Source organism: Anomaloglossus baeobatrachus, unplaced genomic scaffold (assembly GCF_048569485.1).
Source record: "Anomaloglossus baeobatrachus isolate aAnoBae1 unplaced genomic scaffold, aAnoBae1.hap1 Scaffold_3137, whole genome shotgun sequence".
Taxonomy (NCBI): domain Eukaryota; kingdom Metazoa; phylum Chordata; class Amphibia; order Anura; family Aromobatidae; genus Anomaloglossus; species Anomaloglossus baeobatrachus.
In genome coordinates, this window is record NW_027442543.1 from 57,613 (window position 1) to 82,461 (window position 24,849).

At 46.6% G+C, this 24,849-nt stretch overlaps 15 non-coding genes and 2 pseudogenes across 15 annotated transcripts; all 17 read right to left on the reverse strand.

The window, feature by feature from the left end:
• Nucleotides 1-4,487: 4,487 nt before the first annotated feature.
• On the reverse strand, nucleotides 4,488-4,678 carry LOC142269101 (U2 spliceosomal RNA). The gene has a single exon (XR_012734653.1). It is a non-coding gene; the product is annotated as a U2 spliceosomal RNA (small nuclear RNA).
• Nucleotides 4,679-5,795: 1,117 nt separating this feature from the next.
• LOC142269102 (U2 spliceosomal RNA) lies at nucleotides 5,796-5,986 on the reverse strand. The gene has a single exon (XR_012734654.1). It is a non-coding gene; the product is annotated as a U2 spliceosomal RNA (small nuclear RNA).
• A 1,117-nt stretch (nucleotides 5,987-7,103) lies between these two features.
• On the reverse strand, nucleotides 7,104-7,294 carry LOC142269103 (U2 spliceosomal RNA). Its single transcript, XR_012734655.1, has one exon. It is a non-coding gene; the product is annotated as a U2 spliceosomal RNA (small nuclear RNA).
• Nucleotides 7,295-8,411: 1,117 nt separating this feature from the next.
• LOC142269058 (U2 spliceosomal RNA) lies at nucleotides 8,412-8,604 on the reverse strand. Its single transcript, XR_012734616.1, has one exon. It is a non-coding gene; the product is annotated as a U2 spliceosomal RNA (small nuclear RNA).
• A 730-nt stretch (nucleotides 8,605-9,334) lies between these two features.
• On the reverse strand, nucleotides 9,335-9,461 carry LOC142269065 (U2 spliceosomal RNA; annotated as a pseudogene).
• A 1,117-nt stretch (nucleotides 9,462-10,578) lies between these two features.
• Nucleotides 10,579-10,769, reverse strand: LOC142269050 (U2 spliceosomal RNA). Its single transcript, XR_012734608.1, has one exon. It is a non-coding gene; the product is annotated as a U2 spliceosomal RNA (small nuclear RNA).
• A 1,117-nt stretch (nucleotides 10,770-11,886) lies between these two features.
• Nucleotides 11,887-12,077, reverse strand: LOC142269105 (U2 spliceosomal RNA). Its single transcript, XR_012734656.1, has one exon. It is a non-coding gene; the product is annotated as a U2 spliceosomal RNA (small nuclear RNA).
• Nucleotides 12,078-13,194: 1,117 nt separating this feature from the next.
• On the reverse strand, nucleotides 13,195-13,385 carry LOC142269106 (U2 spliceosomal RNA). The gene has a single exon (XR_012734657.1). It is a non-coding gene; the product is annotated as a U2 spliceosomal RNA (small nuclear RNA).
• Nucleotides 13,386-14,502: 1,117 nt separating this feature from the next.
• LOC142269107 (U2 spliceosomal RNA) lies at nucleotides 14,503-14,693 on the reverse strand. The gene has a single exon (XR_012734658.1). It is a non-coding gene; the product is annotated as a U2 spliceosomal RNA (small nuclear RNA).
• A 1,117-nt stretch (nucleotides 14,694-15,810) lies between these two features.
• On the reverse strand, nucleotides 15,811-16,001 carry LOC142269108 (U2 spliceosomal RNA). Its single transcript, XR_012734659.1, has one exon. It is a non-coding gene; the product is annotated as a U2 spliceosomal RNA (small nuclear RNA).
• A 1,117-nt stretch (nucleotides 16,002-17,118) lies between these two features.
• On the reverse strand, nucleotides 17,119-17,309 carry LOC142269109 (U2 spliceosomal RNA). The gene has a single exon (XR_012734660.1). It is a non-coding gene; the product is annotated as a U2 spliceosomal RNA (small nuclear RNA).
• A 1,117-nt stretch (nucleotides 17,310-18,426) lies between these two features.
• On the reverse strand, nucleotides 18,427-18,617 carry LOC142269110 (U2 spliceosomal RNA). Its single transcript, XR_012734661.1, has one exon. It is a non-coding gene; the product is annotated as a U2 spliceosomal RNA (small nuclear RNA).
• A 1,117-nt stretch (nucleotides 18,618-19,734) lies between these two features.
• On the reverse strand, nucleotides 19,735-19,931 carry LOC142269059 (U2 spliceosomal RNA). Its single transcript, XR_012734617.1, has one exon. It is a non-coding gene; the product is annotated as a U2 spliceosomal RNA (small nuclear RNA).
• Nucleotides 19,932-20,544: 613 nt separating this feature from the next.
• Nucleotides 20,545-20,686, reverse strand: LOC142269066 (U2 spliceosomal RNA; annotated as a pseudogene).
• Nucleotides 20,687-21,803: 1,117 nt separating this feature from the next.
• LOC142269111 (U2 spliceosomal RNA) lies at nucleotides 21,804-21,994 on the reverse strand. The gene has a single exon (XR_012734662.1). It is a non-coding gene; the product is annotated as a U2 spliceosomal RNA (small nuclear RNA).
• A 1,117-nt stretch (nucleotides 21,995-23,111) lies between these two features.
• On the reverse strand, nucleotides 23,112-23,302 carry LOC142269113 (U2 spliceosomal RNA). The gene has a single exon (XR_012734664.1). It is a non-coding gene; the product is annotated as a U2 spliceosomal RNA (small nuclear RNA).
• A 1,117-nt stretch (nucleotides 23,303-24,419) lies between these two features.
• LOC142269114 (U2 spliceosomal RNA) lies at nucleotides 24,420-24,610 on the reverse strand. The gene has a single exon (XR_012734665.1). It is a non-coding gene; the product is annotated as a U2 spliceosomal RNA (small nuclear RNA).
• Nucleotides 24,611-24,849: the final 239 nt, after the last annotated feature.

A 24,849-nucleotide genomic window follows, 5' to 3' on the forward strand; every position in this document is an offset into this window, starting at 1 on the left:
ATTATTTTATAATCACAGTTTAGAAGGGTAATGGGCCTCCAATTCTCCAGCTTTGATTTGTCACCTTTTTTGAATAACAATGAGACTTCTCCTTTCTTCCATGAATTAAGTAAAATCTTATTGTTAAAAACCTCAGTAAAAAGAGAAAACAAATCATCTTTTAAAATGTCATAAAAACTCACATAAAACTCTATGGGGATGCCATCAGGACCAGGAACTTTACCGCTTTTAAAACTCTTAATAGTTTCTAAAATCTCTTGATGGGTTAAAACTTGGGATAAAAACTCTTGGGAGGTCGGGTCTAAAACACAGTTTAGTTCTTCTAATGAATCATTCAGTAAATTTTGATCAACTGTTTTCTCATTAAAAAGATTAGTAAAATATTCCTCCACTTTTCCCAACATAGTTGTTATATTCTTTTCCCCATCAATATTATCAAATATTACCTTTTCCTTTTTATTTTTCATGAAGAAATAACGGGAGCATTTTTCATCTTTTTCTATATTTTTGACTCTGGAGCGGAAAATAATTTCTTTACCTTTTTGCTCTATCCATTTTGCTATTTCCTCTTTTAATTTTAAAATATCATTATCCACCTCCAAACCATTATCTTTAAATTTAATCAATGTCTGTAACCGGGTATTTAGGGCTTTATACACCTCATAACTTTCTTTGGCTTTATGTATACTTTTTTTAATAAAAAAATCTCTTATTTTTACCTTCATCCTCTCCCACCATGCACTTATAGAAAGATTAGGGCTTTTATCCCTCCTACATTTTTGATAAAATGTAATAAAATCTGATAAAATCTGTGGGTCATTTAAAAGGGACACATTCATTTTCCAAGTTTTCTTACCACACTTCTTGTTTTCATTTGTTTTGACACTAAAAGATAAAAGTTTGTGATCTGAAAAAATATTGGTTAAAACTTCACATTTCGTAGGTATTATTTTGTCTGAACCAAAGATAAAATCTATCCTGGAGCTACAAATAGCATTGCTCCAGGTGAAACCGGCGTCCTCCGGGCTACCTCTATTACACTCTTTATATACATCAATTAATCTGGCGTCTTTTATGATGTTACTTAGTATTCCCGAGGTTTTGTCATAATTTCTACTTACAGAACTGGAACGCCGGTTTTCACCTTTTAAAACACAATTAAAATCGCCTGCCAAAATAAAAGGTTCAGAATTATTAATAAATAAAGGTAAAAGCTCTAACATTTCAGTTCTCTCATTTTTATCAGGTGACCCATAAAAATTTAAAAACTGCCATCTTTTACCATGTATAAAAGCTTTAACCAATAAAATGCGAACTGGTAAAATTTCCTGGATAAAATCAATTAAAACATCCCCTTTAAAAAGTATAGCGACCCCTGCTGATCCTATGGCATTAGACCCTGACCAGACGGATGGCCCATGTTTCCACTCTTCCTTATATTTTTGATAAGACATCTTATTTGGGATGTTACACTCCTGTAAAAAGAACACTGATGCAGTAAGGCATGTTAAAAAATTTAAAAGGGCGGTTCTTCTTATTTTAGTTTTTATGCCTCTTACATTAAGAGAAATACCTTTCAGCTCTGCCATCATAAAAAAAAGGTTAGTGGGTTAGTAAGAGCAAGAAGTTTACCTATCCGAGGAGCCCGATCAGACCACCGAATTTGCGCTCTCGCTCTCAATCGATCCGACCGTAATGAGCGACTCCGTGGAGGAGGAAAGACTACCACTTGGAAAAGAACCCGACACTACATCGGCGTAGCTCGGAGGGCTGACAGGCACCACGCGCTGGGTCTCCATTGGCTGATCGTTTAGGTCTGTATCAGGTGGGTCCCCTTGAGGCTCCGCCACACCCCCCTGACCTAAGGAAGGTCGTCTTACAGTGGGGGGTTGTGCACATGGCAGAGCCTCTGAGTCCCCGGAGGCAGCAAGGTCCCGAACCCCACCCGAAGGGACAGGGTCCAGGACCCCAGGAGGGGGCCCAGCGTCCACAACCCCTTCCGGAGACGTGTCCATCTGTTCCCCACAAACTGCCCCCACAGAACTATCTTTCTTCTTTTTTCGGGAAACCACTGACCAGTCACCACCCTCGGTATTAGGAGACCCAGACTGCGTGTGGGACTCGGTGTCGACCTTTTGTCGCTCCCTCTTGGTCTTACCGACGGTACCTTTTTGATCTTTCTCAGCCCTCCTTTTGCCTTCCCTGTGGTCATGTAGCCAGCTCTTGTGGTCAGATTTTTTACCCGTCACAGCCTCGGAGGAGCCACCGTCAGGTGGCACACTCTCGCCACCTCCTGAGGCTCCGGGTTGTTGTTCCTCCTCCTGATGGGTGGTCCGATCTGATGGCTCCTGTCCGGATGTGTTGGGCTTTCCCCTCTGCTCCTCCTCCCGGAACCTGTGAGGACATGAAAAATAAAAATGACCAGGGGTCTGACAAAAACTGCATTTCTTTTCCTTTTTACAATCTTTTGTTTCATGATCCTGAGCAGCACAATTCCTACATGTTGACTTACAATGCTCTTTAGCATGGCCATATTTTCCACAGATCCTACAATAAGCGGGCATACCAGAAAAATAAAAATCCCCATTTGTTTGTCCTATCTTGAACCGGGCGGGTGGGAGCTGCACCCCACCCGGTACGTAAGGATTCCTTACACATTTGACTAAAAATTTCCATTTAGATGTCCATATATTAAATTCATTTAAAATCTTACCAATACACTTAACACTCTTGAAATAAATAGCTAAAAAAGACATGATTTCAGGAGCAGTAACAAAAGGTGAGAATATTTTTACAACAACCATTTTTACCTCATCCAGGACGTGCTCGATAACCTGGATCCCATTTAACACTGGATCATCTTCAACCTGTCTTACCCTGTTCAATACATCTCTGAAAATCCCTTCTCCTGTGAACGTAACATCATAGTCTCCACGTCTGGGGTAGTCCTGGATGGACAAAATTTCTTCCTTCCTCACATGGAGAAGTTTCTCGAGCACGTCCTGGACTACATACCCCAAATTCCTAGAATCGGAACCACCATCCGTAAAGTGGACCCGGACGGTATTTTTCAGCCTCGCAAAGGGAGGCACGAGGTTGGGGTCAACCTCCATGGAAAAACGCAACAAATGCAAATTGCCGCCACTTGCAACCTGCGCACCCAGAGTTCTGTACAGAGAACACCTGAGCGCTGGGGGGGATCGCAACCCGTTACCCTGGGACTAATCCCTCTCCCCAAAAGCAGCAGGCAGGTGAAGCCCACCGAAGTGGACGATCCTGCCAGGCCAAGGAGAGGGGTACCCGAGTGCCCGTCAACTAGGATCTCCTGCCTGAAAAGCACTTGATCCTAGCCAAAAGGCCGAGAAGCGATAACCAGAATTGGTTTGGGCCTCGAGTGGCACCCTGGCCTATGCCGGACACATCTTAGGGAGAGAGAGCGAGAGGGAGACAAACCCACGCCTACACAAGACATTTTGTCACCCAAGCCAACCCTTGAAAAGGCTGCTTTGCAGAGCAAAAACAAGAAGAATGGTGCGTTTTGCAGCCGCCGCCCACTGCAATGAATCTGAATAACTCCTCCTTTAGGGCGCAAGCAACTCCCCTCCCCCTTGCAGTCTTTCCAATTCACGATACAAAAAGACGGACAGGACAGGTTGCCTGACTTTCCGTCACTGCCACCCTTTGCCATCCTTACCCGTAGAAAGCCCTTTCATCATCCCCAAACCCTAATCTTTTCCCTTTCCTTCCCAGCCCCCAAACCCTGCCCTCTGTACCTTTCTCACCACCCGCTTCCCTTCTCCTGTCATCCCCCTACCACCCGGGAAAAAAAGAGATTGCCCCCTCCTTCCACTAGCCCACCCTCCCACCCAAAGAACAACTTCTTCTGCGCAGCTTGTTTTCTAGGCAGCAGCGCTATTGTGATGTCATCGGGGGGCATTGTGACAAGCCGCCAGTGTTCCGTCTCTTCATGTTGTGCACTGTTCAAACCGAAAATACATCAACAGGCAGGCTACAGAAAAGCTTACTAACAAAGGTTAGAGAGGGGCTTTCTCAGAGGGCTTTTTACAGTTTGTCTATTCCCAATTAGCCGGTTTAGTATACTTAATGAAAGTACTAATTCTTTCATAGGCCGCCCATTCTTAGTATTTGACGTTCAGGTAACAACAGGTAACTTTATTTGGAGTGGAAGCAGAGAGATAACACCAGATGCCAATTGTAGATCCTCTCACACCTGTGGTCACTGCAGCATCTGACTCCACTTTGTCCAAAAGGGATCTATTCCATTCAATTACACATGATCTAGATTAGACTGACAACAAGATACTGCACGGGACATAGCAGAGTTGGTGAAGTTGAGTGGTGATGAGTTTGCTATTTGGATGAATAAAGCAAGTAAAAAGTGTGTTAGATAAAAATTCATTTCAATTCGCTAATCGGGCTAATATGAATCAGGTGAATCGAGTTCTGCTTTTGGAAACTGGGTTAAGAAGGGGTGCACCGTTCCTGGAGGTACTGCAATACCAGGTCAATGCGTGGAGTGGACAGAGCAAGCTCTTTTTCCATCTCCCTGTTCTAAAAATCCATTTAATATATGGTCCCCAGATAGGGGACGTATCAGATATTAAACTGATAAGAACAGATACTACACTTGATCTTAGCCAAAAGGCCGAGAAGCGATAACCAGAATTGGTTTGGGCCTCGAGTGGCACCCTGGCCTATGCCGGACACATCTTAGGGAGAGAGAGCGAGAGGGAGACAAACCCACGCCTACACAAGACATTTTGTCACCCAAGCCAACCCTTGAAAAGGCTGCTTTGCAGAGCAAAAACAAGAAGAATGGTGCGTTTTGCAGCCGCCGCCCACTGCAATGAATCTGAATAACTCCTCCTTTAGGGCGCAAGCAACTCCCCTCCCCCTTGCAGTCTTTCCAATTCACGATACAAAAAGACGGACAGGACAGGTTGCCTGACTTTCCGTCACTGCCACCCTTTGCCATCCTTACCCGTAGAAAGCCCTTTCATCATCCCCAAACCCTAATCTTTTCCCTTTCCTTCCCAGCCCCCAAACCCTGCCCTCTGTACCTTTCTCACCACCCGCTTCCCTTCTCCTGTCATCCCCCTACCACCCGGGAAAAAAAGAGATTGCCCCCTCCTTCCACTAGCCCACCCTCCCACCCAAAGAACAACTTCTTCTGCGCAGCTTGTTTTCTAGGCAGCAGCGCTATTGTGATGTCATCGGGGGGCATTGTGACAAGCCGCCAGTGTTCCGTCTCTTCATGTTGTGCACTGTTCAAACCGAAAATACATCAACAGGCAGGCTACAGAAAAGCTTACTAACAAAGGTTAGAGAGGGGCTTTCTCAGAGGGCTTTTTACAGTTTGTCTATTCCCAATTAGCCGGTTTAGTATACTTAATGAAAGTACTAATTCTTTCATAGGCCGCCCATTCTTAGTATTTGACGTTCAGGTAACAACAGGTAACTTTATTTGGAGTGGAAGCAGAGAGATAACACCAGATGCCAATTGTAGATCCTCTCACACCTGTGGTCACTGCAGCATCTGACTCCACTTTGTCCAAAAGGGATCTATTCCATTCAATTACACATGATCTAGATTAGACTGACAACAAGATACTGCACGGGACATAGCAGAGTTGGTGAAGTTGAGTGGTGATGAGTTTGCTATTTGGATGAATAAAGCAAGTAAAAAGTGTGTTAGATAAAAATTCATTTCAATTCGCTAATCGGGCTAATATGAATCAGGTGAATCGAGTTCTGCTTTTGGAAACTGGGTTAAGAAGGGGTGCACCGTTCCTGGAGGTACTGCAATACCAGGTCAATGCGTGGAGTGGACAGAGCAAGCTCTTTTTCCATCTCCCTGTTCTAAAAATCCATTTAATATATGGTCCCCAGATAGGGGACGTATCAGATATTAAACTGATAAGAACAGATACTACACTTGATCTTAGCCAAAAGGCCGAGAAGCGATAACCAGAATTGGTTTGGGCCTCGAGTGGCACCCTGGCCTATGCCGGACACATCTTAGGGAGAGAGAGCGAGAGGGAGACAAACCCACGCCTACACAAGACATTTTGTCACCCAAGCCAACCCTTGAAAAGGCTGCTTTGCAGAGCAAAAACAAGAAGAATGGTGCGTTTTGCAGCCGCCGCCCACTGCAATGAATCTGAATAACTCCTCCTTTAGGGCGCAAGCAACTCCCCTCCCCCTTGCAGTCTTTCCAATTCACGATACAAAAAGACGGACAGGACAGGTTGCCTGACTTTCCGTCACTGCCACCCTTTGCCATCCTTACCCGTAGAAAGCCCTTTCATCATCCCCAAACCCTAATCTTTTCCCTTTCCTTCCCAGCCCCCAAACCCTGCCCTCTGTACCTTTCTCACCACCCGCTTCCCTTCTCCTGTCATCCCCCTACCACCCGGGAAAAAAAGAGATTGCCCCCTCCTTCCACTAGCCCACCCTCCCACCCAAAGAACAACTTCTTCTGCGCAGCTTGTTTTCTAGGCAGCAGCGCTATTGTGATGTCATCGGGGGGCATTGTGACAAGCCGCCAGTGTTCCGTCTCTTCATGTTGTGCACTGTTCAAACCGAAAATACATCAACAGGCAGGCTACAGAAAAGCTTACTAACAAAGGTTAGAGAGGGGCTTTCTCAGAGGGCTTTTTACAGTTTGTCTATTCCCAATTAGCCGGTTTAGTATACTTAATGAAAGTACTAATTCTTTCATAGGCCGCCCATTCTTAGTATTTGACGTTCAGGTAACAACAGGTAACTTTATTTGGAGTGGAAGCAGAGAGATAACACCAGATGCCAATTGTAGATCCTCTCACACCTGTGGTCACTGCAGCATCTGACTCCACTTTGTCCAAAAGGGATCTATTCCATTCAATTACACATGATCTAGATTAGACTGACAACAAGATACTGCACGGGACATAGCAGAGTTGGTGAAGTTGAGTGGTGATGAGTTTGCTATTTGGATGAATAAAGCAAGTAAAAAGTGTGTTAGATAAAAATTCATTTCAATTCGCTAATCGGGCTAATATGAATCAGGTGAATCGAGTTCTGCTTTTGGAAACTGGGTTAAGAAGGGGTGCACCGTTCCTGGAGGTACTGCAATACCAGGTCAATGCGTGGAGTGGACAGAGCAAGCTCTTTTTCCATCTCCCTGTTCTAAAAATCCATTTAATATATGGTCCCCAGATAGGGGACGTATCAGATATTAAACTGATAAGAACAGATACTACACTTGATCTTAGCCAAAAGGCCGAGAAGCGATAACCAGAATTGGTTTGGGCCTCGAGTGGCACCCTGGCCTATGCCGGACACATCTTAGGGAGAGAGAGCGAGAGGGAGACAAACCCACGCCTACACAAGACATTTTGTCACCCAAGCCAACCCTTGAAAAGGCTGCTTTGCAGAGCAAAAACAAGAAGAATGGTGCGTTTTGCAGCCGCCGCCCACTGCAATGAATCTGAATAACTCCTCCTTTAGGGCGCAAGCAACTCCCCTCCCCCTTGCAGTCTTTCCAATTCACGATACAAAAAGACGGACAGGACAGGTTGCCTGACTTTCCGTCACTGCCACCCTTTGCCATCCTTACCCGTAGAAAGCCCTTTCATCATCCCCAAACCCTAATCTTTTCCCTTTCCTTCCCAGCCCCCAAACCCTGCCCTCTGTACCTTTCTCACCACCCGCTTCCCTTCTCCTGTCATCCCCCTACCACCCGGGAAAAAAAGAGATTGCCCCCTCCTTCCACTAGCCCACCCTCCCACCCAAAGAACAACTTCTTCTGCGCAGCTTGTTTTCTAGGCAGCAGCGCTATTGTGATGTCATCGGGGGGCATTGTGACAAGCCGCCAGTGTTCCGTCTCTTCATGTTGTGCACTGTTCAAACCGAAAATACATCAACAGGCAGGCTACAGAAAAGCTTACTAACAAAGGTTAGAGAGGGGCTTTCTCAGAGGGCTTTTTACAGTTTGTCTATTCCCAATTAGCCGGTTTAGTATACTTAATGAAAGTACTAATTCTTTCATAGGCCGCCCATTCTTAGTATTTGACGTTCAGGTAACAACAGGTAACTTTATTTGGAGTGGAAGCAGAGAGATAACACCAGATGCCAATTGTAGATCCTCTCACACCTGTGGTCACTGCAGCATCTGACTCCACTTTGTCCAAAAGGGATCTATTCCATTCAATTACACATGATCTAGATTAGACTGACAACAAGATACTGCACGGGACATAGCAGAGTTGGTGAAGTTGAGTGGTGATGAGTTTGCTATTTGGATGAATAAAGCAAGTAAAAAGTGTGTTAGATAAAAATTCATTTCAATTCGCTAATCGGGCTAATATGAATCAGGTGAATCGAGTTCTGCTTTTGGAAACTGGGTTAAGAAGGGGTGCACCGTTCCTGGAGGTACTGCAATACCAGGTCAATGCGTGGAGTGGACAGAGCAAGCTCTTTTTCCATCTCCCTGTTCTAAAAATCCATTTAATATATGGTCCCCAGATAGGGGACGTATCAGATATTAAACTGATAAGAACAGATTTTTGATTTAATGAAGCTTTCCAAAGCACCGCAAAAAATGCATGACCGAAGTCACACCAAAAACAGTGCAAAGGCTAGGATTCGTGTGGACCTTTCCGTGAGGAGAGGGTCCCCAAAAATCAACCCCGTCCCTCCGAGCCAGAAGGCCACAGCAAGGGTCAGGGATCTTCGGTGCTCCCCCAAGCCGAAGCCTGGTTGAGCCTTGTCGTTGCTCCCAGCGTCCACCCAGGCATCTTACCCAAGTGGAGTAGAGAGCTACTAGTTGTTGGTTTCACAGCCGAAACTGCCCGGACCGTCAACCGGTGTTGGTTTCTCAGCCCAAGGCTAACCGGACCTCCAACCGGGTGTTGGTTTCTCAGCCGAAGCTGACCCGGACCTCCAACCGGGTGTTGGTTTCTCAGCCGAAGCTGACCCGGACCTCCAACCGGGTGTTGGTTTCTCAGCCGAAGCTGACCCGGACCTCCAACCGGGTGTTGGTTTCTCAGCCGAAGCTGACCCGGACCTCCAACCGGGTGTTGGTTTCTCAGCCCAAAGCTGAACGGACCTCCGACCATGATTATAAAAATTTCCCTTCCTAGCCAGAAGGCCGGGATAGAGCAATATGCTCAGAAAGTATGAAAGGGCAAGGTACGGTGTGCTACAGAGCCCAAGGCTCGCCGGGGTCCCAAGCCAGCAAGCTCAGACTCACTCCAGGGTCGTCAGTCCTGGGGAACATTGCACCATAGCCCCCACACTTACTCAGTCTAATAGCCTCGATCCTGGTAGGGCCATGTTTTCCTCTAGATGAATATACTATACATCCAGAGTACTAGCAAGCGCAACCTTCCAGTGTGCATTGCATCTGCCGAGCCTCACAGATACTACACTTGATCTTAGCCAAAAGGCCGAGAAGCGATAACCAGAATTGGTTTGGGCCTCGAGTGGCACCCTGGCCTATGCCGGACACATCTTAGGGAGAGAGAGCGAGAGGGAGACAAACCCACGCCTACACAAGACATTTTGTCACCCAAGCCAACCCTTGAAAAGGCTGCTTTGCAGAGCAAAAACAAGAAGAATGGTGCGTTTTGCAGCCGCCGCCCACTGCAATGAATCTGAATAACTCCTCCTTTAGGGCGCAAGCAACTCCCCTCCCCCTTGCAGTCTTTCCAATTCACGATACAAAAAGACGGACAGGACAGGTTGCCTGACTTTCCGTCACTGCCACCCTTTGCCATCCTTACCCGTAGAAAGCCCTTTCATCATCCCCAAACCCTAATCTTTTCCCTTTCCTTCCCAGCCCCCAAACCCTGCCCTCTGTACCTTTCTCACCACCCGCTTCCCTTCTCCTGTCATCCCCCTACCACCCGGGAAAAAAAGAGATTGCCCCCTCCTTCCACTAGCCCACCCTCCCACCCAAAGAACAACTTCTTCTGCGCAGCTTGTTTTCTAGGCAGCAGCGCTATTGTGATGTCATCGGGGGGCATTGTGACAAGCCGCCAGTGTTCCGTCTCTTCATGTTGTGCACTGTTCAAACCGAAAATACATCAACAGGCAGGCTACAGAAAAGCTTACTAACAAAGGTTAGAGAGGGGCTTTCTCAGAGGGCTTTTTACAGTTTGTCTATTCCCAATTAGCCGGTTTAGTATACTTAATGAAAGTACTAATTCTTTCATAGGCCGCCCATTCTTAGTATTTGACGTTCAGGTAACAACAGGTAACTTTATTTGGAGTGGAAGCAGAGAGATAACACCAGATGCCAATTGTAGATCCTCTCACACCTGTGGTCACTGCAGCATCTGACTCCACTTTGTCCAAAAGGGATCTATTCCATTCAATTACACATGATCTAGATTAGACTGACAACAAGATACTGCACGGGACATAGCAGAGTTGGTGAAGTTGAGTGGTGATGAGTTTGCTATTTGGATGAATAAAGCAAGTAAAAAGTGTGTTAGATAAAAATTCATTTCAATTCGCTAATCGGGCTAATATGAATCAGGTGAATCGAGTTCTGCTTTTGGAAACTGGGTTAAGAAGGGGTGCACCGTTCCTGGAGGTACTGCAATACCAGGTCAATGCATGGAGTGGACAGAGCAAGCTCTTTTTCCATCTCCCTGTTCTAAAAATCCATTTAATATATGGTCCCCAGATAGGGGACGTATCAGATATTAAACTGATAAGAACAGATACTACACTTGATCTTAGCCAAAAGGCCGAGAAGCGATAACCAGAATTGGTTTGGGCCTCGAGTGGCACCCTGGCCTATGCCGGACACATCTTAGGGAGAGAGAGCGAGAGGGAGACAAACCCACGCCTACACAAGACATTTTGTCACCCAAGCCAACCCTTGAAAAGGCTGCTTTGCAGAGCAAAAACAAGAAGAATGGTGCGTTTTGCAGCCGCCGCCCACTGCAATGAATCTGAATAACTCCTCCTTTAGGGCGCAAGCAACTCCCCTCCCCCTTGCAGTCTTTCCAATTCACGATACAAAAAGACGGACAGGACAGGTTGCCTGACTTTCCGTCACTGCCACCCTTTGCCATCCTTACCCGTAGAAAGCCCTTTCATCATCCCCAAACCCTAATCTTTTCCCTTTCCTTCCCAGCCCCCAAACCCTGCCCTCTGTACCTTTCTCACCACCCGCTTCCCTTCTCCTGTCATCCCCCTACCACCCGGGAAAAAAAGAGATTGCCCCCTCCTTCCACTAGCCCACCCTCCCACCCAAAGAACAACTTCTTCTGCGCAGCTTGTTTTCTAGGCAGCAGCGCTATTGTGATGTCATCGGGGGGCATTGTGACAAGCCGCCAGTGTTCCGTCTCTTCATGTTGTGCACTGTTCAAACCGAAAATACATCAACAGGCAGGCTACAGAAAAGCTTACTAACAAAGGTTAGAGAGGGGCTTTCTCAGAGGGCTTTTTACAGTTTGTCTATTCCCAATTAGCCGGTTTAGTATACTTAATGAAAGTACTAATTCTTTCATAGGCCGCCCATTCTTAGTATTTGACGTTCAGGTAACAACAGGTAACTTTATTTGGAGTGGAAGCAGAGAGATAACACCAGATGCCAATTGTAGATCCTCTCACACCTGTGGTCACTGCAGCATCTGACTCCACTTTGTCCAAAAGGGATCTATTCCATTCAATTACACATGATCTAGATTAGACTGACAACAAGATACTGCACGGGACATAGCAGAGTTGGTGAAGTTGAGTGGTGATGAGTTTGCTATTTGGATGAATAAAGCAAGTAAAAAGTGTGTTAGATAAAAATTCATTTCAATTCGCTAATCGGGCTAATATGAATCAGGTGAATCGAGTTCTGCTTTTGGAAACTGGGTTAAGAAGGGGTGCACCGTTCCTGGAGGTACTGCAATACCAGGTCAATGCGTGGAGTGGACAGAGCAAGCTCTTTTTCCATCTCCCTGTTCTAAAAATCCATTTAATATATGGTCCCCAGATAGGGGACGTATCAGATATTAAACTGATAAGAACAGATACTACACTTGATCTTAGCCAAAAGGCCGAGAAGCGATAACCAGAATTGGTTTGGGCCTCGAGTGGCACCCTGGCCTATGCCGGACACATCTTAGGGAGAGAGAGCGAGAGGGAGACAAACCCACGCCTACACAAGACATTTTGTCACCCAAGCCAACCCTTGAAAAGGCTGCTTTGCAGAGCAAAAACAAGAAGAATGGTGCGTTTTGCAGCCGCCGCCCACTGCAATGAATCTGAATAACTCCTCCTTTAGGGCGCAAGCAACTCCCCTCCCCCTTGCAGTCTTTCCAATTCACGATACAAAAAGACGGACAGGACAGGTTGCCTGACTTTCCGTCACTGCCACCCTTTGCCATCCTTACCCGTAGAAAGCCCTTTCATCATCCCCAAACCCTAATCTTTTCCCTTTCCTTCCCAGCCCCCAAACCCTGCCCTCTGTACCTTTCTCACCACCCGCTTCCCTTCTCCTGTCATCCCCCTACCACCCGGGAAAAAAAGAGATTGCCCCCTCCTTCCACTAGCCCACCCTCCCACCCAAAGAACAACTTCTTCTGCGCAGCTTGTTTTCTAGGCAGCAGCGCTATTGTGATGTCATCGGGGGGCATTGTGACAAGCCGCCAGTGTTCCGTCTCTTCATGTTGTGCACTGTTCAAACCGAAAATACATCAACAGGCAGGCTACAGAAAAGCTTACTAACAAAGGTTAGAGAGGGGCTTTCTCAGAGGGCTTTTTACAGTTTGTCTATTCCCAATTAGCCGGTTTAGTATACTTAATGAAAGTACTAATTCTTTCATAGGCCGCCCATTCTTAGTATTTGACGTTCAGGTAACAACAGGTAACTTTATTTGGAGTGGAAGCAGAGAGATAACACCAGATGCCAATTGTAGATCCTCTCACACCTGTGGTCACTGCAGCATCTGACTCCACTTTGTCCAAAAGGGATCTATTCCATTCAATTACACATGATCTAGATTAGACTGACAACAAGATACTGCACGGGACATAGCAGAGTTGGTGAAGTTGAGTGGTGATGAGTTTGCTATTTGGATGAATAAAGCAAGTAAAAAGTGTGTTAGATAAAAATTCATTTCAATTCGCTAATCGGGCTAATATGAATCAGGTGAATCGAGTTCTGCTTTTGGAAACTGGGTTAAGAAGGGGTGCACCGTTCCTGGAGGTACTGCAATACCAGGTCAATGCGTGGAGTGGACAGAGCAAGCTCTTTTTCCATCTCCCTGTTCTAAAAATCCATTTAATATATGGTCCCCAGATAGGGGACGTATCAGATATTAAACTGATAAGAACAGATACTACACTTGATCTTAGCCAAAAGGCCGAGAAGCGATAACCAGAATTGGTTTGGGCCTCGAGTGGCACCCTGGCCTATGCCGGACACATCTTAGGGAGAGAGAGCGAGAGGGAGACAAACCCACGCCTACACAAGACATTTTGTCACCCAAGCCAACCCTTGAAAAGGCTGCTTTGCAGAGCAAAAACAAGAAGAATGGTGCGTTTTGCAGCCGCCGCCCACTGCAATGAATCTGAATAACTCCTCCTTTAGGGCGCAAGCAACTCCCCTCCCCCTTGCAGTCTTTCCAATTCACGATACAAAAAGACGGACAGGACAGGTTGCCTGACTTTCCGTCACTGCCACCCTTTGCCATCCTTACCCGTAGAAAGCCCTTTCATCATCCCCAAACCCTAATCTTTTCCCTTTCCTTCCCAGCCCCCAAACCCTGCCCTCTGTACCTTTCTCACCACCCGCTTCCCTTCTCCTGTCATCCCCCTACCACCCGGGAAAAAAAGAGATTGCCCCCTCCTTCCACTAGCCCACCCTCCCACCCAAAGAACAACTTCTTCTGCGCAGCTTGTTTTCTAGGCAGCAGCGCTATTGTGATGTCATCGGGGGGCATTGTGACAAGCCGCCAGTGTTCCGTCTCTTCATGTTGTGCACTGTTCAAACCGAAAATACATCAACAGGCAGGCTACAGAAAAGCTTACTAACAAAGGTTAGAGAGGGGCTTTCTCAGAGGGCTTTTTACAGTTTGTCTATTCCCAATTAGCCGGTTTAGTATACTTAATGAAAGTACTAATTCTTTCATAGGCCGCCCATTCTTAGTATTTGACGTTCAGGTAACAACAGGTAACTTTATTTGGAGTGGAAGCAGAGAGATAACACCAGATGCCAATTGTAGATCCTCTCACACCTGTGGTCACTGCAGCATCTGACTCCACTTTGTCCAAAAGGGATCTATTCCATTCAATTACACATGATCTAGATTAGACTGACAACAAGATACTGCACGGGACATAGCAGAGTTGGTGAAGTTGAGTGGTGATGAGTTTGCTATTTGGATGAATAAAGCAAGTAAAAAGTGTGTTAGATAAAAATTCATTTCAATTCGCTAATCGGGCTAATATGAATCAGGTGAATCGAGTTCTGCTTTTGGAAACTGGGTTAAGAAGGGGTGCACCGTTCCTGGAGGTACTGCAATACCAGGTCAATGCGTGGAGTGGACAGAGCAAGCTCTTTTTCCATCTCCCTGTTCTAAAAATCCATTTAATATATGGTCCCCAGATAGGGGACGTATCAGATATTAAACTGATAAGAACAGATACTACACTTGATCTTAGCCAAAAGGCCGAGAAGCGATAACCAGAATTGGTTTGGGCCTCGAGTGGCACCCTGGCCTATGCCGGACACATCTTAGGGAGAGAGAGCGAGAGGGAGACAAACCCACGCCTACACAAGACATTTTGTCACCCAAGCCAACCCTTGAAAAGGCTGCTTTGCAGAGCAAAAACAAGAAGAATGGTGCGTTTTGCAGCCGCCGCCCACTGCAATGAATCTGAATAACTCCTCCTTTAGGGCGCAAGCAACTCCCCTCCCCCTTGCAGTCTTTCCAATTCACGATACAAAAAGACGGACAGGACAGGTTGCCTGACTTTCCGTCACTGCCACCCTTTGCCATCCTTACCCGTAGAAAGCCCTTTCATCATCCCCAAACCCTAATCTTTTCCCTTTCCTTCCCAGCCCCCAAACCCTGCCCTCTGTACCTTTCTCACCACCCGCTTCCCTTCTCCTGTCATCCCCCTACCACCCGGGAAAAAAAGAGATTGCCCCCTCCTTCCACTAGCCCACCCTCCCACCCAAAGAACAACTTCTTCTGCGCAGCTTGTTTTCTAGGCAGCAGCGCTATTGTGATGTCATCGGGGGGCATTGTGACAAGCCGCCAGTGTTCCGTCTCTTCATGTTGTGCACTGTTCAAACCGAAAATACATCAACAGGCAGGCTACAGAAAAGCTTACTAACAAAGGTTAGAGAGGGGCTTTCTCAGAGGGCTTTTTACAGTTTGTCTATTCCCAATTAGCCGGTTTAGTATACTTAATGAAAGTACTAATTCTTTCATAGGCCGCCCATTCTTAGTATTTGACGTTCAGGTAACAACAGGTAACTTTATTTGGAGTGGAAGCAGAGAGATAACACCAGATGCCAATTGTAGATCCTCTCACACCTGTGGTCACTGCAGCATCTGACTCCACTTTGTCCAAAAGGGATCTATTCCATTCAATTACACATGATCTAGATTAGACTGACAACAAGATACTGCACGGGACATAGCAGAGTTGGTGAAGTTGAGTGGTGATGAGTTTGCTATTTGGATGAATAAAGCAAGTAAAAAGTGTGTTAGATAAAAATTCATTTCAATTCGCTAATCGGGCTAATATGAATCAGGTGAATCGAGTTCTGCTTTTGGAAACTGGGTTAAGAAGGGGTGCACCGTTCCTGGAGGTACTGCAATACCAGGTCAATGCGTGGAGTGGACAGAGCAAGCTCTTTTTCCATCTCCCTGTTCTAAAAATCCATTTAATATATGGTCCCCAGATAGGGGACGTATCAGATATTAAACTGATAAGAACAGATACTACACTTGATCTTAGCCAAAAGGCCGAGAAGCGATAACCAGAATTGGTTTGGGCCTCGAGTGGCACCCTGGCCTATGCCGGACACATCTTAGGGAGAGAGAGCGAGAGGGAGACAAACCCACGCCTACACAAGACATTTTGTCACCCAAGCCAACCCTTGAAAAGGCTGCTTTGCAGAGCAAAAACAAGAAGAATGGTGCGTTTTGCAGCCGCCGCCCACTGCAATGAATCTGAATAACTCCTCCTTTAGGGCGCAAGCAACTCCCCTCCCCCTTGCAGTCTTTCCAATTCACGATACAAAAAGACGGACAGGACAGGTTGCCTGACTTTCCGTCACTGCCACCCTTTGCCATCCTTACCCGTAGAAAGCCCTTTCATCATCCCCAAACCCTAATCTTTTCCCTTTCCTTCCCAGCCCCCAAACCCTGCCCTCTGTACCTTTCTCACCACCCGCTTCCCTTCTCCTGTCATCCCCCTACCACCCGGGAAAAAAAGAGATTGCCCCCTCCTTCCACTAGCCCACCCTCCCACCCAAAGAACAACTTCTTCTGCGCAGCTTGTTTTCTAGGCAGCAGCGCTATTGTGATGTCATCGGGGGGCATTGTGACAAGCCGCCAGTGTTCCGTCTCTTCATGTTGTGCACTGTTCAAACCGAAAATACATCAACAGGCAGGCTACAGAAAAGCTTACTAACAAAGGTTAGAGAGGGGCTTTCTCAGAGGGCTTTTTACAGTTTGTCTATTCCCAATTAGCCGGTTTAGTATACTTAATGAAAGTACTAATTCTTTCATAGGCCGCCCATTCTTAGTATTTGACGTTCAGGTAACAACAGGTAACTTTATTTGGAGTGGAAGCAGAGAGATAACACCAGATGCCAATTGTAGATCCTCTCACACCTGTGGTCACTGCAGCATCTGACTCCACTTTGTCCAAAAGGGATCTATTCCATTCAATTACACATGATCTAGATTAGACTGACAACAAGATACTGCACGGGACATAGCAGAGTTGGTGAAGTTGAGTGGTGATGAGTTTGCTATTTGGATGAATAAAGCAAGTAAAAAGTGTGTTAGATAAAAATTCATTTCAATTCGCTAATCGGGCTAATATGAATCAGGTGAATCGAGTTCTGCTTTTGGAAACTGGGTTAAGAAGGGGTGCACCGTTCCTGGAGGTACTGCAATACCAGGTCAATGCGTGGAGTGGACAGAGCAAGCTCTTTTTCCATCTCCCTGTTCTAAAAATCCATTTAATATATGGTCCCCAGATAGGGGACGTATCAGATATTAAACTGATAAGAACAGATACTACACTTGATCTTAGCCAAAAGGCCGAGAAGCGATAACCAGAATTGGTTTGGGCCTCGAGTGGCACCCTGGCCTATGCCGGACACATCTTAGGGAGAGAGAGCGAGAGGGAGACAAACCCACGCCTACACAAGACATTTTGTCACCCAAGCCAACCCTTGAAAAGGCTGCTTTGCAGAGCAAAAACAAGAAGAATGGTGCGTTTTGCAGCCGCCGCCCACTGCAATGAATCTGAATAACTCCTCCTTTAGGGCGCAAGCAACTCCCCTCCCCCTTGCAGTCTTTCCAATTCACGATACAAAAAGACGGACAGGACAGGTTGCCTGACTTTCCGTCACTGCCACCCTTTGCCATCCTTACCCGTAGAAAGCCCTTTCATCATCCCCAAACCCTAATCTTTTCCCTTTCCTTCCCAGCCCCCAAACCCTGCCCTCTGTACCTTTCTCACCACCCGCTTCCCTTCTCCTGTCATCCCCCTACCACCCGGGAAAAAAAGAGATTGCCCCCTCCTTCCACTAGCCCACCCTCCCACCCAAAGAACAACTTCTTCTGCGCAGCTTGTTTTCTAGGCAGCAGCGCTATTGTGATGTCATCGGGGGGCATTGTGACAAGCCGCCAGTGTTCCGTCTCTTCATGTTGTGCACTGTTCAAACCGAAAATACATCAACAGGCAGGCTACAGAAAAGCTTACTAACAAAGGTTAGAGAGGGGCTTTCTCAGAGGGCTTTTTACAGTTTGTCTATTCCCAATTAGCCGGTTTAGTATACTTAATGAAAGTACTAATTCTTTCATAGGCCGCCCATTCTTAGTATTTGACGTTCAGGTAACAACAGGTAACTTTATTTGGAGTGGAAGCAGAGAGATAACACCAGATGCCAATTGTAGATCCTCTCACACCTGTGGTCACTGCAGCATCTGACTCCACTTTGTCCAAAAGGGATCTATTCCATTCAATTACACATGATCTAGATTAGACTGACAACAAGATACTGCACGGGACATAGCAGAGTTGGTGAAGTTGAGTGGTGATGAGTTTGCTATTTGGATGAATAAAGCAAGTAAAAAGTGTGTTAGATAAAAATTCATTTCAATTCGCTAATCGGGCTAATATGAATCAGGTGAATCGAGTTCTGCTTTTGGAAACTGGGTTAAGAAGGGGTGCACCGTTCCTGGAGGTACTGCAATACCAGGTCAATGCGTGGAGTGGACAGAGCAAGCTCTTTTTCCATCTCCCTGTTCTAAAAATCCATTTAATATATGGTCCCCAGATAGGGGACGTATCAGATATTAAACTGATAAGAACAGATACTACACTTGATCTTAGCCAAAAGGCCGAGAAGCGATAACCAGAATTGGTTTGGGCCTCGAGTGGCACCCTGGCCTATGCCGGACACATCTTAGGGAGAGAGAGCGAGAGGGAGACAAACCCACGCCTACACAAGACATTTTGTCACCCAAGCCAACCCTTGAAAAGGCTGCTTTGCAGAGCAAAAACAAGAAGAATGGTGCGTTTTGCAGCCGCCGCCCACTGCAATGAATCTGAATAACTCCTCCTTTAGGGCGCAAGCAACTCCCCTCCCCCTTGCAGTCTTTCCAATTCACGATACAAAAAGACGGACAGGACAGGTTGCCTGACTTTCCGTCACTGCCACCCTTTGCCATCCTTACCCGTAGAAAGCCCTTTCATCATCCCCAAACCCTAATCTTTTCCCTTTCCTTCCCAGCCCCCAAACCCTGCCCTCTGTACCTTTCTCACCACCCGCTTCCCTTCTCCTGTCATCCCCCTACCACCCGGGAAAAAAAGAGATTGCCCCCTCCTTCCACTAGCCCACCCTCCCACCCAAAGAACAACTTCTTCTGCGCAGCTTGTTTTCTAGGCAGCAGCGCTATTGTGATGTCATCGGGGGGCATTGTGACAAGCCGCCAGTGTTCCGTCTCTTCATGTTGTGCACTGTTCAAACCGAAAATACATCAACAGGCAGGCTACAGAAAAGCTTACTAACAAAGGTTAGAGAGGGGCTTTCTCAGAGGGCTTTTTACAGTTTGTCTATTCCCAATTAGCCGGTTTAGTATACTTAATGAAAGTACTAATTCTTTCATAGGCCGCCCATTCTTAGTATTTGACGTTCAGGTAACAACAGGTAACTTTATTTGGAGTGGAAGCAGAGAGATAACACCAGATGCCAATTGTAGATCCTCTCACACCTGTGGTCACTGCAGCATCTGACTCCACTTTGTCCAAAAGGGATCTATTCCATTCAATTACACATGATCTAGATTAGACTGACAACAAGATACTGCACGGGACATAGCAGAGTTGGTGAAGTTGAGTGGTGATGAGTTTGCTATTTGGATGAATAAAGCAAGTAAAAAGTGTGTTAGATAAAAATTCATTTCAATTCGCTAATCGGGCTAATATGAATCAGGTGAATCGAGTTCTGCTTTTGGAAACTGGGTTAAGAAGGGGTGCACCGTTCCTGGAGGTACTGCAATACCAGGTCAATGCGTGGAGTGGACAGAGCAAGCTCTTTTTCCATCTCCCTGTTCTAAAAATCCATTTAATATATGGTCCCCAGATAGGGGACGTATCAGATATTAAACTGATAAGAACAGATTTTTTGATTTAATGAAGCTTTCCAAAGCACCGCAAAAATGCATGACCGAAGTCACACCAAAAACAGTGCAAAGGCTAGGATTCGTGTGGACCCCTCCGTGAGAAGAGGATCCCCAAAAATCAACCCCGTCCCTCCGAGCCAGAAAGCCACAGCGAGGGTCAGGGATCTTCGGTGCTCCCCCAAGCCGAAGCCTGGTTGAGCCTTGTTGTTGCTCCCAGCGTCCACCGAGGCATCTTACCCAAGTGGAGTAGGGAGCTACTAGTCGTTGGTTTCGCAGCCGAGACTGCCCGGACCGTCAACCGGTGTTGGTTTCTCAGCCCAAGGCTGACCGGACCTCCAACCGGGTGTTGGTTTCTCAGCCAAAGCTGACCCGGACCTCCAACCGGGTGTTGGTTTCTCAGCCCAAAGCTGACCGGACCTCCGACCGGGATTATAAAAATTTCCCTTCTTAGCCAGAAGGCCGGGATAGGGCAATATGCTTGGAAAGTATGAATAGGCAAGGCGCGGCGTGCGACAGAGTCTGAGGCTTACCAGGGTCCCAACCTAGCAAGTTCAGACTCCCTCCAGGGTGTCCATTCCTGGGGCACATTGCACCATAACCCCCACACTTACTCAGTCTAATAGCCTCGATCCTGGTAGGGCCATGGTTTCCTCTAGATGGATATACTATCCTCCCAAAGTACTAACAAGCGCAACCTTCCAGTGTGCATTGCATCATTGTACTAAGGTGGCCGGAGCCTTAAACCACCTTTTCGAACGATACTACACTTGATCTTAGCCAAAAGGCCGAGAAGCGATAACCAGAATTGGTTTGGGCCTCGAGTGGCACCCTGGCCTATGCCGGACACATCTTAGGGAGAGAGAGCGAGAGGGAGACAAACCCACGCCTACACAAGACATTTTGTCACCCAAGCCAACCCTTGAAAAGGCTGCTTTGCAGAGCAAAAACAAGAAGAATGGTGCGTTTTGCAGCCGCCGCCCACTGCAATGAATCTGAATAACTCCTCCTTTAGGGCGCAAGCAACTCCCCTCCCCCTTGCAGTCTTTCCAATTCACGATACAAAAAGACGGACAGGACAGGTTGCCTGACTTTCCGTCACTGCCACCCTTTGCCATCCTTACCCGTAGAAAGCCCTTTCATCATCCCCAAACCCTAATCTTTTCCCTTTCCTTCCCAGCCCCCAAACCCTGCCCTCTGTACCTTTCTCACCACCCGCTTCCCTTCTCCTGTCATCCCCCTACCACCCGGGAAAAAAAGAGATTGCCCCCTCCTTCCACTAGCCCACCCTCCCACCCAAAGAACAACTTCTTCTGCGCAGCTTGTTTTCTAGGCAGCAGCGCTATTGTGATGTCATCGGGGGGCATTGTGACAAGCCGCCAGTGTTCCGTCTCTTCATGTTGTGCACTGTTCAAACCGAAAATACATCAACAGGCAGGCTACAGAAAAGCTTACTAACAAAGGTTAGAGAGGGGCTTTCTCAGAGGGCTTTTTACAGTTTGTCTATTCCCAATTAGCCGGTTTAGTATACTTAATGAAAGTACTAATTCTTTCATAGGCCGCCCATTCTTAGTATTTGACGTTCAGGTAACAACAGGTAACTTTATTTGGAGTGGAAGCAGAGAGATAACACCAGATGCCAATTGTAGATCCTCTCACACCTGTGGTCACTGCAGCATCTGACTCCACTTTGTCCAAAAGGGATCTATTCCATTCAATTACACATGATCTAGATTAGACTGACAACAAGATACTGCACGGGACATAGCAGAGTTGGTGAAGTTGAGTGGTGATGAGTTTGCTATTTGGATGAATAAAGCAAGTAAAAAGTGTGTTAGATAAAAATTCATTTCAATTCGCTAATCGGGCTAATATGAATCAGGTGAATCGAGTTCTGCTTTTGGAAACTGGGTTAAGAAGGGGTGCACCGTTCCTGGAGGTACTGCAATACCAGGTCAATGCGTGGAGTGGACAGAGCAAGCTCTTTTTCCATCTCCCTGTTCTAAAAATCCATTTAATATATGGTCCCCAGATAGGGGACGTATCAGATATTAAACTGATAAGAACAGATACTACACTTGATCTTAGCCAAAAGGCCGAGAAGCGATAACCAGAATTGGTTTGGGCCTCGAGTGGCACCCTGGCCTATGCCGGACACATCTTAGGGAGAGAGAGCGAGAGGGAGACAAACCCACGCCTACACAAGACATTTTGTCACCCAAGCCAACCCTTGAAAAGGCTGCTTTGCAGAGCAAAAACAAGAAGAATGGTGCGTTTTGCAGCCGCCGCCCACTGCAATGAATCTGAATAACTCCTCCTTTAGGGCACAAGCAACTCCCCTCCCCCTTGCAGTCTTTCCAATTCACGATACAAAAAGACGGACAGGACAGGTTGCCTGACTTTCCGTCACTGCCACCCTTTGCCATCCTTACCCGTAGAAAGCCCTTTCATCATCCCCAAACCCTAATCTTTTCCCTTTCCTTCCCAGCCCCCAAACCCTGCCCTCTGTACCTTTCTCACCACCCGCTTCCCTTCTCCTGTCATCCCCCTACCACCCGGGAAAAAAAGAGATTGCCCCCTCCTTCCACTAGCCCACCCTCCCACCCAAAGAACAACTTCTTCTGCGCAGCTTGTTTTCTAGGCAGCAGCGCTATTGTGATGTCATCGGGGGGCATTGTGACAAGCCGCCAGTGTTCCGTCTCTTCATGTTGTGCACTGTTCAAACCGAAAATACATCAACAGGCAGGCTACAGAAAAGCTTACTAACAAAGGTTAGAGAGGGGCTTTCTCAGAGGGATTTTTACAGTTTGTCTATTCCCAATTAGCCGGTTTAGTATACTTAATGAAAGTACTAATTCTTTCATAGGCCGCCCATTCTTAGTATTTGACGTTCAGGTAACAACAGGTAACTTTATTTGGAGTGGAAGCAGAGAGATAACACCAGATGCCAATTGTAGATCCTCTCACACCTGTGGTCACTGCAGCATCTGACTCCACTTTGTCCAAAAGGGATCTATTCCATTCAATTACACATGATCTAGATTAGACTGACAACAAGATACTGCACGGGACATAGCAGAGTTGGTGAAGTTGAGTGGTGATGAGTTTGCTATTTGGATGAATAAAGCAAGTAAAAAGTGTGTTAGATAAAAATTCATTTCAATTCGCTAATCGGGCTAATATGAATCAGGTGAATCGAGTTCTGCTTTTGGAAACTGGGTTAAGAAGGGGTGCACCGTTCCTGGAGGTACTGCAATACCAGGTCAATGCGTGGAGTGGACAGAGCAAGCTCTTTTTCCATCTCCCTGTTCTAAAAATCCATTTAATATATGGTCCCCAGATAGGGGACGTATCAGATATTAAACTGATAAGAACAGATACTACACTTGATCTTAGCCAAAAGGCCGAGAAGCGATAACCAGAATTGGTTTGGGCCTCGAGTGGCACCCTGGCCTATGCCGGACACATCTTAGGGAGAGAGAGCGAGAGGGAGACAAACCCACGCCTACACAAGACATTTTGTCACCCAAGCCAACCCTTGAAAAGGCTGCTTTGCAGAGCAAAAACAAGAAGAATGGTGCGTTTTGCAGCCGCCGCCCACTGCAATGAATCTGAATAACTCCTCCTTTAGGGCGCAAGCAACTCCCCTCCCCCTTGCAGTCTTTCCAATTCACGATACAAAAAGACGGACAGGACAGGTTGCCTGACTTTCCGTCACTGCCACCCTTTGCCATCCTTACCCGTAGAAAGCCCTTTCATCATCCCCAAACCCTAATCTTTTCCCTTTCCTTCCCAGCCCCCAAACCCTGCCCTCTGTACCTTTCTCACCACCCGCTTCCCTTCTCCTGTCATCCCCCTACCACCCGGGAAAAAAAGAGATTGCCCCCTCCTTCCACTAGCCCACCCTCCCACCCAAAGAACAACTTCTTCTGCGCAGCTTGTTTTCTAGGCAGCAGCGCTATTGTGATGTCATCGGGGGGCATTGTGACAAGCCGCCAGTGTTCCGTCTCTTCATGTTGTGCACTGTTCAAACCGAAAATACATCAACAGGCAGGCTACAGAAAAGCTTACTAACAAAGGTTAGAGAGGGGCTTTCTCAGAGGGCTTTTTACAGTTTGTCTATTCCCAATTAGCCGGTTTAGTATACTTAATGAAAGTACTAATTCTTTCATAGGCCGCCCATTCTTAGTATTTGACGTTCAGGTAACAACAGGTAACTTTATTTGGAGTGGAAGCAGAGAGATAACACCAGATGCCAATTGTAGATCCTCTCACACCTGTGGTCACTGCAGCATCTGACTCCACTTTGTCCAAAAGGGATCTATTCCATTCAATTACACATGATCTAGATTAGACTGACAACAAGATACTGCACGGGACATAGCAGAGTTGGTGAAGTTGAGTGGTGATGAGTTTGCTATTTGGATGAATAAAGCAAGTAAAAAGTGTGTTAGATAAAAATTCATTTCAATTCGCTAATCGGGCTAATATGAATCAGGTGAATCGAGTTCTGCTTTTGGAAACTGGGTTAAGAAGGGGTGCACCGTTCCTGGAGGTACTGCAATACCAGGTCAATGCGTGGAGTGGACAGAGCAAGCTCTTTTTCCATCTCCCTGTTCTAAAAATCCATTTAATATATGGTCCCCAGATAGGGGACGTATCAGATATTAAACTGATAAGAACAGATACTACACTTGATCTTAGCCAAAAGGCCGAGAAGCGATAACCAGAATTGGTTTGGGCCTCGAGTGGCACCCTGGCCTATGCCGGACACATCTTAGGGAGAGAGAGCGAGAGGGAGACAAACCCACGCCTACACAAGACATTTTGTCACCCAAGCCAACCCTTGAAAAGGCTGCTTTGCAGAGCAAAAACAAGAAGAATGGTGCGTTTTGCAGCCGCCGCCCACTGCAATGAATCTGAATAACTCCTCCTTTAGGGCGCAAGCAACTCCCCTCCCCCT